General features: G+C 35.9%; 1 pseudogene; it reads left to right on the plus strand.

Annotated features, from left to right (window-relative positions):
• Positions 1–1,729: 1,729 nt before the first annotated feature.
• LOC107662572 (uncharacterized) lies at positions 1,730–2,531 on the plus strand (annotated as a pseudogene).
• The last annotated feature ends 3,484 nt before the right edge of the window (positions 2,532–6,015 follow it).

The raw sequence follows: 6,015 nt of genomic DNA on the forward strand, positions 1-6,015 counted from the left end.
GCAGTCCATTGCCTACACCTGCCGCTGTGGTTCAGATGCTCCTTTAAAGGAGATACTAGCAGAGACAAAGGAGTCTTGGACTTGGGATATTGGGTTGTGTTTGGTTTGATTTGTATTGGTTTGAGCACGTTTACATGGCAACAATAGCACATTACACCAGCAGCCAGGCACCCCGCTTTACACACTGATGATGCGGACGTTTTCAGAAATATTATCTTTTCTGTTGTGTTTTGTTCTATTATAGTGACTTACTTTTGAGCATAATAAAGCCTTTTCCTATTGAGCCTTATGATTTCGTGTGTCCCTCCTTTTGTTGCTTCCCTTCGAGCCAGGGGTTGTAACAAACTTTTATGAGTATGATTATTTATAACACCATGTTAAATCCTCTTAATTTATAAGACCATTTCAACGGCTATTCGTTGATGTAAGGAAGTGACGCCATAGTATGGTAAGCCGTTTTGACTTTTAATCCTTCACAGGATATGAATTCTTGATATAAACAATTAATTTTTCACTAGTTAAAATGCTAATTCTTGATATCAGGAATTCAATTTCAACTAGTAAAAACTATCATTCTTGATATGTAATTGTATTTTCACTAGTTAAATAGTCACTAGAAAATAGTAATTTTCTCTAGTCACCATAGGCCGCCATTCAAATTAAATTGTTGATATCAAAAATGTATTTCTTACTAGTTGAAATTCCAAATTTCACATATCAGAAATACAATTCTTACTAGTAAAAACCTTTATTTTTGATATCAGTAATCACGTGGTTACTAGTGGAAATGGCTATTCTTGATATCAACAATTGAATTGTTACTAGTAAAAATATTAATTTGTGATATCAATAATTCGATTGCCACTAGAGACAATGTTAATTTCTGATATCATGAATGTGATTGTTACTAGTAAGAAAGCCATTTTCGATATCAGAAATGGCTCTCCTAATTATTGATATCAGAAATATATTTTCAGATATCAGAAATAGCAAATGTAACGTTGAAATACATTTACAGATATCAAGAATTTCATATTTCAACTAGTAACAATTGAATTCTTGATATCATTGATATTATTGATATCAAAAATTCTTTTTCTACTAGTAAGAAATACAAAGCTGATGTGTGTATTTAGAATTTTAACTAGTAAGAAATGCATTTTTTGATATCTGTAATAGTTTTTTGGTACAGAGCTCAAAAGAAACCCGCAAATTTGATGGCCCTCTCGCGAAAATAAAACGATATTCTCCTGTATTTTTAATATTTATTTTGTTTTCTTATTAACAGAGGCTATTTACCATAGCTATTTACACTAATTCCACCCACCAAGGTGCGGTAGTGTTAGACAAGATTGCAAAGAGTGCGCAATCTATAGACCAATTACCGGTTTGTAAACATTCAGGATGCGCGCGCATCATGGTTGCAGAAAACCCGGGAGAGATAGCATTTACAGCTAGAGAATTTCACGGATACGGTATACAGCTGCAAGTGACGTAACTGTGACGTCTACTCGTAATTGGTCTATAGTAACTCCAGTGGAGGGGGGGAAGGCAAGATGGCGGACTGAGGAGTCGACATTTTATCTGCGCCATAAATGAGTCCCGTGTTTACTTAAAAGTGATGAGTTTATAATCCACTCATTAACTTCAAGTGTTAGTCCATTATACCTGACATTGCTATTTTCAAGTTGCTATACATTTTCCGTTTGTAATCGCTTCTAATTTGAAAATGGAGGAACACTCCTACTCAATGGACACTGATGAAGTTTCAGGTAAAAGAGAACGGGGAACTGATTCCAACCCATCCATTCCGTTTAAATCTCAAAGTGGAAAAAAAGCTAAAAAATCAACTGGAAATGATCTGACTGGTGATGTGTCTAATGTCGCTATCCTTGACGCAATTAAAGCACTCGGAGTCAAAGTGGATGAGCAGCACGAAGATATTAGCATGCAGCTGAAACAGCATAGCGCTATGATTGCAAGTGTGGCAAAAGCGGTACAAATTAATGCGGAAGAGGTTAAAGAATGTAAAGAGAATGTGAGCATGTTGGAAAAGCAAGTGGAGAAGCTCACTAAAGAAAACGACAATCTTAGAAATCGAGTTCTAGACCAGGAAAGATACAAGAGGAGATGGTGCCTTCGCATTAGAGGAATGAAAGAAATCCCCAACGAGAACATTCGGGAAGACGTGATCCAACTTCTTGTTAAAATTACCCCTGAATTCTCCTCCAACATGTATGATGCTGTGGATGTTGTGCATCGGGTGGAAAAAAAAGAGGCCACCAGACCCAGGGAGGTGATCGTTCTCTTTGCGCGTAGAGGAATCAAGAGATGAGATCTGGAAAAGAACGAAAGAGTCGGCGGTGTGCAGGGATGCTGGAATCAGATTCGCGGAGGACCTGACAAGAGAAGATAGACTAGCAAGACGTACGTTGTGGCCGAAGATTGAGCAAGCCAGGAAAGAAGGAAAGACAGCTGGATTTCGTGGACCTTTCGGTTTCATAAATGGAAAACGTATTTCAGAAAATTAATGGTATGTGGACAGTGATTTCCACTTGATAAGTGAGATGGACGATAAGAGATGAGGGACTCACTGTGTTATTTCGTTGAAACTTTCTTTTAGCGTTTACAGAGTTTATTATATTTAGTAGTTAAAGACCAGAGTTAACGACCGGTTCTGTGTTCTCGTTATTATCTAATGTTTAATTTTCGTCTTTAAACTGTAGGGGTCTGAAAGATTCAGTTAAAAGGAAAGGTATTTTTCTTTTTTGCAAAAGTCAAAAATCAAACTTAATTTTTCTTCAGGAAACTCACTCGGAAGCTTCGGACGCTCCTTTCTGGCGTAATCAATGGGGTGATGACATATTTTTTAGTCACGGCACAAATCGATCTGCGGGAGTTGCTATTTGTTTGAATAATGGTCCTGGTAAGATAATTTATCACAAAGCTGATGATGAGGGTCATTGGCTAGCAATCGTTCTCAGTTTAGACAAGTTTTTCTTTATTTTGATAAATGTGTATGGATATAATAATCGTAATCAGAATAGTGATTTGCTCTTTTCAATTACTGACATTATAAATGAGTTGAAGATTATTTACCCCACAGAGTTTACTCTAATTGGAGGGGATTTCAATTTAACTCCAGATGAGTGGCTAGATAGAGATCCTTCCAAATTTACATTTCCCCAAGTCAATAACATTGTTCAAAATTTTTGCTCTTCAAATCTTTTGATTGATATCTGGAGAACTCAGAATCCAGGCATTAGACGATTTACTTGGTTTAAACCCAATGCAAATGTGAGATCAAGAATTGATTATTGGCTTGGCACTGAGGCTGTCTATAAGCATGTATATAATTCAGGGATCTTGGGCCTAAAAAGGTTGGTGACCACTGCACTAGAGTGAGCCACAGGATAAGGAATCTTTTAAGTCTAGACTTTTTTTTACGCTTTTTTTATTTTATTAAATGCAATAAATGCGTATAACCGTAGTGTACTGACAGTAGTTTCATATTATTAGTGTACATAGAAATATGTGAAATGCTCATAGATCATTACAGGTTTTTTTTTTACATTTACCCCAATAAAACACATTTGTCAAGTTTCCAATTATGATTAAATTGGTTATAGTGCTGCACATATGGTGAAGACACCATTTTATTTATCTCTTTTGAGATAACATAGCCTGGGACAGTTGAAATTTAGCTCATATTGCTTGTAGATGTTACTACACTTCAAGTGAAGTTAACCTGTGGCAAATTCAGTTGAATGGGCATTATTTGGAAAGGCACACACGCCTTAATAAAAGGTCTAACAGCTGATAATGCATATCAGAGCAAAAACCAAGCACTGAGGTCAAAAGAACTGCCCGTAGAGGTTTGTGTCAAGCCACACATCGGGGGAAGAGTTCAGAAAAAAGAATTGTACTTCATTGAAGGGTCACAGAAGCATGTAGTCTCTGTTACCCTTAATGGAAGAAGTTTGAAACAAACAGGACTCTTCCTAGAGCTGGCCTTCTGGCCAAACTGTGCAATTGATGGAGAAGGGCTTTGGTTAGTGTGGTGACCAAGAACGTGATGGTCACTCTACTTGAGCTCCATGATCATATGTGGAGATAGAAGAAATCTACAGAAGGACAAACATCACTGCAACACTCCACCGATCTGGTCTTTATGGCGGTGTGGCCAGACTCCATCCTCTCCTCAGTGAAAACACATGAAAACACACTTGGAATTTACAAAAAAGCACCTAAAGTACCCTCAGACTCTGAGAAACAGGATTCTCTGGTCTGATGAACCTCAATTCTAAGCATCGTGTTTGAAGGAAACCAAGCACTGCTCATCACCTGCAGAGTACCATCAAATGAAGGGGTATGAATACTTTCGCAAGGCACTGTAACTGTACACAAAAGTTTCTGTGCATGGATGTTCTTCCGCCATCTTTGGCCTATTGGATTATGGGAAAAGCAGATCTCATTAATATTCATTAAACTCATTACCATAGCTATTCTTACCTGTACAAATGGCATTTCTAGATATCTGTAAAATTATTTTTACTAGTTAAAATATTAAGATATCAGTAATTATATTTTCACTAGTTTCCTAACAAGTCCGCGTTTTTATAAGTCTCCCTGCACATTCCCATGACAGATTTCATTAAGGTTAAGTAAAATATAATTAATGTAATGCAATGCTTCTCTCTAGAGTTATTTTTTATAGCTGAATATCAAGTTTATGTACAATGAATGTCTTTCCTGAGGCAAATATGACTTTACGTGACATTTTGTGTTTTACTGGCGTATTTCTGTGGCTAAAAAAACACGTTTAGAGTTTGTATTTTGTGATAAAATTTACAGAATTTGAAAGCTGATAACTTATTTCTGATTAAAAGTAACAAAGCACAAAACTTATTGTGATTATTGGATGGCAGGGACGCTACAAATAATGAATGGAATTAAAGATGTGAAATATTTCCAAGCATTTACACTGTCCTTCCAAGCAAGATGTCAAATAGTTCAGTTTCTTTTAATAATCCCAGTTCATATGTAATATTTTACTGTATAATTATATCATGCTGTACAGAAATATATTTTGTAGCCTATTCAATTACTGTCGGCAGTGTGGAAGGCTATAGTCTACACCGAGTTTCGCGACTGGTGCAGCCGGCCCCTGATTTCTAAAATGGCTTTCTTACTAGTAACAATCACATTCATGATATCATCAAAATAATGTATTTACTTTTCCAACAAAGGCAGGGTTTCCGCGGGGCATTGAAAATCATTAAAAGTCATTAAATGGATTTTGTGAAAACGAAGGCCTTAAATAGCATTAAAATTCATTAAATTTAGGCATTAAACATTTTTAGATGGTTTTAATATTACTAGTTTATTTTGAATATAGTGCAGAACAAACATGGAGTTTTTGTATTTAGATTTATATTTTTATATTTATAACAAATGATATAGCCTAGTTAAGCAACTGACCGAGCACTGTTTCCCGAATATCAGCACAATGCCGAATATCTGCAGATTTGACACTAATTGTATTCATTCAATAAACGAGTAATAATCATTCAATAATCTAGGAGCAGCACATGGTGGTGTTTTGTTACTGAATGATTCCACATTTTTTAATTAATTATTTGAGCCAGTGATTCAGTAATCCGTTCACAAAGACAGGCACGTGCTTAACTCTTGAATGGATCAGCCGTCTCAACGAATCGCTTGAACTAATGACTCAAATGTTCACTCATTAACACAGTCACTTGCTGCCACCTACTGGTGGTTTACTCTTTACTTTTAAAATGTAATTTATTCCCATGATTCAAAGCGGAATTTTCAGCATCATTACTCCAGTCTTCCGTGAAATCACTCTAATATGCTGATTTGCTGGTCAAGAAACATTTCTGATTATCAATATAGGAAACAGTTGTGCTTCTTATTTTTTATGGAAACCATAATATATTACCATTCAAAATACCATTAAACACACACACACACACACATATATATATAAAA

Source organism: Sinocyclocheilus anshuiensis, unplaced genomic scaffold (assembly GCF_001515605.1).
Source record: "Sinocyclocheilus anshuiensis isolate Anshui unplaced genomic scaffold, SAMN03320099.WGS_v1.1 scaffold1755, whole genome shotgun sequence".
NCBI classification, from domain to species: domain Eukaryota; kingdom Metazoa; phylum Chordata; class Actinopteri; order Cypriniformes; family Cyprinidae; genus Sinocyclocheilus; species Sinocyclocheilus anshuiensis.